Here is a 7,115-nt window from a genome sequence, read left to right on the forward strand (position 1 = left end):
TACTGCAAAGGGACTGGTCACTGAAAGCAGAACTGCCCCAAGTATTTGGCGGATAAGAAGGATGGCAAAGTGAAGAAAGGTATATTTGATATACATGTTATTGATGTGTACTTTACTAGTGTTTATAGCTACCCCTCAGTATTTGATACTAGTTCAGCTGCTAAGATTAGTAACTCGGAACGGGAGTTACAGAATGAACAAAGACTAGTTAAGGGTGAAGTGACGATATGTGTTGGAAGTGGTTTCAAAATTGATATGATCATCATCGCACACTCCCTATACTTTAGGGATTAGTGTTGAACCCAAATAAATGTTATTTGGTGTTTGCGTTGAGCATGAATATGATTTGATCATGTTTATTGGAATACTATTATTCATTTAAGTTAGAGAATAATTGTTCTTCTGTTTACATGAAGAAAACCTTCTATGGTTATACACCCAATGAAATTGGTTTGTTGGATCTCGATCGTAGTGATACACATATTCATAATATTGAAGCCAAAAGATGCAAAGTTAATAATGATAGTGCAACTTATTTGAGGCACTGCCGTTTGGGTCATATTGGTGTAAAGCGCATGAAGAAACTCCATACTAATGTGTTTTTGGAATCAGTTGATTATGAATCACTTGATGCTTGCGAACCATGCCTCATGGGCAAGATGACTAAGACTCCGTTCTCCGGAACAATGTAGCGAGCAACTGACTTATTGGAAATAATACATACTGATGTATGCGGTCCGATGAGTGTTGAGTATCGTGGCGGGTGTCGTTATTTTCTGACCTTCATAGATGATTTGAGCAGATATGGGTATATCTACTTGATGAAACATAAGTCTGAAACTTTTGAAAAGTTCAAAGAATTTCAGAGTGAAGTGGAAAATCATCGTAACAAGAAAATAAAGTTTCTGCGATCTGATCGTGGAGGAGAATATTTGAGTTACGAGTTTGGTCTTCATTTGAAACAATGCGAAATAGTTTCACAACTCACGCCACCTGGAACACCACAGCATAATGGTGTGTCCGAACGTCATAACCATACTTTATTAGATATGGTGCGATCTATGATGTCTCTTACCGATTTATCACTATCATGTTGGGGTTCATGCATTAGAGATAACTGCATTCACATTAAATAGTGCTCCATCTAAATCCATTGAGATGACGCCATATGAATTGTGGTTTGGCAAGAAACCAAAGTTGTCGTTTCTTAAAGTTTGGGGTTGCGATGCTTATGTGAAAAAGTTTCATCCTGATAAGCTCAAACCCAGATCGAAGAAATGTGTCTTCATAGGATACCCAAAGGAGACAGTTGGGTACACCTTCTATCACAGATCCGAAGGCAAGACATTCGTTGCTAAGAATGGATCCTTTCTAGAGAAGGAGTTTCTCTCGAAAGAAGTGAGTGGGAGGAATGTAGAACTTGATGAGGTAACTGTACATGCTCCCTTATTGAAAAGTAGTTCATCACAGAAATCTGTTTTTGTGACTCGTACACCAATTAGTGAGGAAGCTAATGATGATGGTCATGTAACTTCAGATCAAGTTAATACCAATCCTCGTAGGTCAACCAGAGTGAGATCCGCACCAGAGTGGTACGGTAATCCTGTTCTGGAGGTCACGTTAATTGATCATGACGAACCTACAAACTATGAGGAAGCGATGATGAGCCCAAATTTCGCGAAATGGCTTGAGGCCATGAAATCTGAGATGGGATCCATGTATGAGAACAAAGTGTGGACTTTGGTTGAGTTTCCCGATGATCGGCAAACCATATAAAATAAATGGATCTTCAAGAGGAAGACGAACGCTGATAGTAGTGTTACTATCTACAAAGCTCGAATTGTCGCAACATGTTTTCGACAAGTTCAAGGTGTTGACTACGATGAGATTTTCTCACTCGTATCAATGCTTAAAAGTCTGTCCGAATCATGTTAGCAGTTGTCACATTTTATGAAATCTGGCAAATGGATGTCAAAACTACATTACTTAATGGATTTCTTAAAGAAGAGTTGTATATGATGCAACCGGAAGGTTTTGTCGATCCTAAATGTGTAACAAAGTGAGCAAGCTCCAGCGATCCATCTATGGACTGGTGCAAGCATCTCGGAGTTGGAATATATACTTTGATAAAGTGATCAAAGCATATGGTTTTATACAGACTTGCGGTGAAGCCTGTATTTACAAGAAAGTGAGTGGGAGTACTACAACATTTCTGATAAGTATATGTGAATGACATATTGTTGATCAGAAATAATGTAGAATATTCTGGAAAGCATAAAGGAGTGGCTGAAAAGAGTTTTTCAAAGAAAGACTTCGATGAAGCTGCTTACACATTGAGCATCAAGATCTATAGAGATAGATCAAGACGCTTGATAAGTTTTTTCAATGAGTACATATCTTGACAAGATTTTGAAGTAGTTCAAAATGGAACAGTCAAAGAAGGAGTTCTTGCCTGTGTTGCAAGGTGTGAAGTTGAGTAAAGACTCAAAACCCGACCACGGCAGAAAATAGAAAGAGAATGAAAAGTCATTCCCTATGTCTCAGTCATAGGTTCTATAAAGTATGCTATGTTGTTTACTAGTCCTATTGTATACCTTAGCATTTTTCTGGCAAGGGAGTACAATGGTGATCTAGGAGTAGATCACTGGACAGCGGTCAAAATTATCCTTATAGGACTAAGGAAATATTTCTCGATTATGGAGGTGATAAAAGAGTTTGTCGTAAAGAGTTATGTCGATGCAAGCTTTTTACATCGATCTAGATGACTCTAAGTCTCAATCTGGATACATTTTGAAAGTGGGAGCAATTAGCAAGAGTAGCTCCGTGCAAAGCATTGTTGACATAGCAATTTGCAAAATACATAGAGATCTGAATGTGGCAGACCCATAGACTAAACTTCTCTCACAAGCAAAACATGATCACACCTTAGTACTCTTTGGGTGTTAATCACATAGTGATGTGAACTAGATTATTGACTCTAGTAAACCCTTTGGGTGTTGGTCACATGACGATGTGAACTATGGGTGTTAATCACATGGTGATGTGAACTATTGGTGTTAAATCACATGACGATGTGAACTAGATTATTGAATCTAGTGCAAATGGGAGACTGAAGGAAATATGCCCTAGAGGCAATAATAAAGTTATTATTTATTTCCTTATTTCATGATAAATGTTTATTATTCATGCTAAATTGTATTAACCGGAAACATAATTCATGTGTGAATACATAGACAAACATAGTGTCACTAGTATGCCTCTACTTGACTAGCTCGTTAATCAAAGATGGTTAAGTTTCCTAACCGTAGACATGAGTTGTCATCTGATTAACGGGATCACATCATTAGGAGAATGATGTGATTGACTTGACCCATTCTGTTAGCTTAGCACTTGATCGTTTAGTATGTTGCTATTGCTTTCTTCATGACTTATACATGTTCCTATGACTGAGATTATGCAACTCCCGTTTACAGGAGGAAAACTTTTTGTGCTACCAAACGTCACAACGTAACTGGGTGATTATAAAGGTACTCTATAGGTGTCACCAAAGGTACTTGTTGGGTTCGCGTATTTCGAGATTAGGATTTCTCACTCCGATTATCGGAGAGGTATCTCTAGGCCCACTCGGTAATACACATCACTATAAGACTTGCAAGAATTGTAACTAATGAGTTAGTTGCGGGATGATGTATTACGGAACGAGTAAAGAGACTTGCCGGTAACGAGATTGAACTAGGCATTGAGATACCGACGATCGAATCTCGGGCAAGTAACATACCGATGACAAAGGGAACAACGTATGTTGTTATGTGGTTTGACCGATAAAGATCTTCATAGAATATGTGGGAGCCGATATGAGCATCCAGGTTCCGCTATTGGTTATTGACGAGAGACGTGTCTCGGTCATGTCTACATAGTTCTCGAACCCGTAGGGTCCGCACGCTTAAAGTTTGGTGACGATTTGTATTATGAGTTTATGTGTTTTGATGTACCGAAGGTAGTTCGGAGTCCTGGATGAGATCGGGGACATGACGAGGAGTCTCGAAATGGTCGAGACATAAATATCGATATATTGGATGACTATATTCGGACATCGGAAAGGTTTCGAAAGGTTCAAGTATTTTTCGGAGTACCGGGGAGTTACGGGAATACGGGGGAAGAAGTATATGGGCCTTATTGGGCTTTAGGGGAGAAAGAGAGGCAGGCCATGCACCCCCCCCCCAATTACTAGTACGAATTGGACTAAGGGGATGGCGGCGCCCCCTCCTTCCTTCTCTTCCCTCTCCCCCTTCCTTGTCTCCTACTCCTACTACTTGGAAGGGGAGGAATCCTACTCCTGGTGGGAGTAGGACTCCTCCAGGGCGCGCCATAGGGGCCGGCCCTCTCCCCCTCCTCCACTCCTTTATATACGTGGCCAGGGGGCACCCCATAGACACACAATTGATCATTGATCTCTTAGCCGTGTGCGGTGCCCCTCTCCACCATAATCCACATCGATTATATCGTAGTGGTGCTTAGGCGAAGCCCTGCGTCGGTAGCATCATCATCACCGTCGCCACGCCGTCGTGCTGACGAAACTCTCCCGTGAAGCTTTGCTAGATCGGAGCTCGCGGGACGTCATTGAGTTAAACGTGTGCATAACTCAGAGGTGCCATGCGTTAGGTACTTGGATCGGTCGGATCGTGAAGACGTACGAAATCAATAGATCGTATCATGAATAAAAGAGTCATAATCATAGATAATCAGATCATAAACTCACAATTCACTGGATCCCAACAAACACACCGCAAAAATTGATTACATCGAATAGAACTCCAAGAGCATCAAGTAGAACATTGTATTGAATATTAAAGAGAGGAGAAGCCATCTAACTACTAGCTATGGACATGTTGGTCTGTGGTAAATTACTCAGACATCATCAGAAGGGCAACAAGGTTAATTTAGATCCCCTTCGTGGTTAATCCCACCTCCGGCAGAGTGTCGGAAAAGGTCTCCAGATGGGATCTCTCGAGAACAGAAACTTGTGGTGGCAGAAAAAGTATTTCGTGAGTCTCTTTATCGGTTTCCCGATTTTAGAGAATTTATAGAGGTGGAATTAGGTCAAACGGACCAAAGGTGGGCCCATGAGGCACCAGGGTGCGCCTACCCCCCTAGGCACACCCTGCTGGCTCGTGGCCATCTCCTTCGTCTTCTGGACCTCTCTAGAAGCTTCTAGTGTCCTTTTGTCCAGAAACAAATCTCTAAAGAGTTTCTTGGCATTTGGACTTCGTTTGGTATTAATATTCTGGAAAACCAAAAACAAGCAAAAACTGCAACTAGCACTACGCACTAAGTTAATAGGTTAGTAAAAAAGTGATATATAATGACATATAAATGCATAATAACCATCCATGATTGATACTATAATAGTATGGAACAATCAAGAACTGTAGATATGTTGGTGATGTATCAACCATCTCCAAGCTTAATTCATGCTCGTCCTCGAGTAGATAAATGACGAAAACATAATTTTTAATGTGGAATGTGACCTAACATGTTCATCAATGTAATGTTTCTTTTGTGGCATGAATATTCATATCCGAATGATTCAAAAAAATAGTCTAGAATTTCACATAAAACAACAACAACAACAACAACAACAACAATAATAATAATAATAGGACATACCAACAAGCAATCATGCCTTTCAAAATATTAATTTAAAGAATGTTATCCCTACAAAATCATATAACCTTGTCATGCTTGCTACTTGTGAGCTGCGTTGGGATTTCTCCGAAGAAGAGAGGATGATGCAGTACATTAGAGATAAGTATTTGACTTAGTTAAGAACCAAGGTTATCAATCCAGTAGGAGAACCAAGCAACACCTCATTAACAACACCTGCACACAAACAAATCATCGCAACCCAACGCGAACAAGGGGTTGTCAATCCCTCGACGGTTACGTGCAAGGTTAAATTGTGTTGTGTTTGATAGATAGACAGGACAAAATACAAAATAAAATAAATAAAGAAAGTGCATCAAGGTATTTTTGGGTTCTTGGTATATGATAAAAGTAGATCTGGGGGCCATAGTTTTCCCTAGAGGCTTCTCTCTTGAAAATAGCATACGGTGGGTAAGTGATACGTCTCCGTCGTATCTATAATTTTTGATTGTTCCATGCCAATATTATTCAACTTTCATATACTTTTGGCAACTTTTTATACTATTTTTGGGACTAACATATTGATCCAGTGCCCAGTGCCAGTTCCTGTTTGTTGCATGTTTTTTGTTTCGCAGAATATCCATATCAAACGGAATCCAAACGGAATAAAAACTGACGGAGATTTTTTTGGAATATATATGATTTTTGGGAAGAAGAATCCACGCGAGACGATGCTCGAGGGGCCCACGAGGTAGGGGGCGTGCCCTGGGGAGGCAGGCGCGCCCTTGACCCTCGTGGCCACCCCGTAAGGCGGTTGATGCCCTTCTTTCGCCGCAAGAAAGCTAATATCCGGATAGAGATCTTGTTAAGATTTCAGCCCAATCGGAGTTACGGATCTCCGGGAATATAAGGAACGGTGAAAGGGAAGAATCTGAGCATGCAGAACCAGAGAGAAACAACGAGATAGATCCAATCTCAGAGGGGCTCTCGCCCCTCCCATGCCATGGAGTCCAAGGACCAGAGGGAAAACCCTTCTCCCATCTAGGGAGGAGGTCAAGGAAGAAGAGGAATAAGGGGGGCCCTCTCCCCCTCTTCTCCGGTGGCGCCGGAACACCACGATCTACACCAACACCTCCGCCATCTTCACCAACATCTCCATCACCTTCCCCCCTCGATCTACATCGGTCCACTCTCCCGCAACCCGCTGTACCCTCTACTTGAACATGGTGCTTTATGCTTCATATTATTATCCAATGTTGTGTTGCCATACTATGATGTCTGAGTAGATTTTTGTTGTCCTATCGGTGGTTGATGAATTGCTATGATTGAGTTAATTTGCTTGTGGTTATGTTGCTGTCCTTTGGTGCCCATCATATGAGCACGCGCGTGGATCACACCATAGGGTTAGTTGTATGTTGATAGGACTATGTATTGGAGGGCAAGAGTGACAGAAGCTTCAACCTAGCATAGAA

The sequence above is a fragment of the Triticum urartu genome, chromosome 6 (assembly GCF_003073215.2).
Source record: "Triticum urartu cultivar G1812 chromosome 6, Tu2.1, whole genome shotgun sequence".
Lineage (NCBI taxonomy): Eukaryota > Viridiplantae > Streptophyta > Magnoliopsida > Poales > Poaceae > Triticum > Triticum urartu.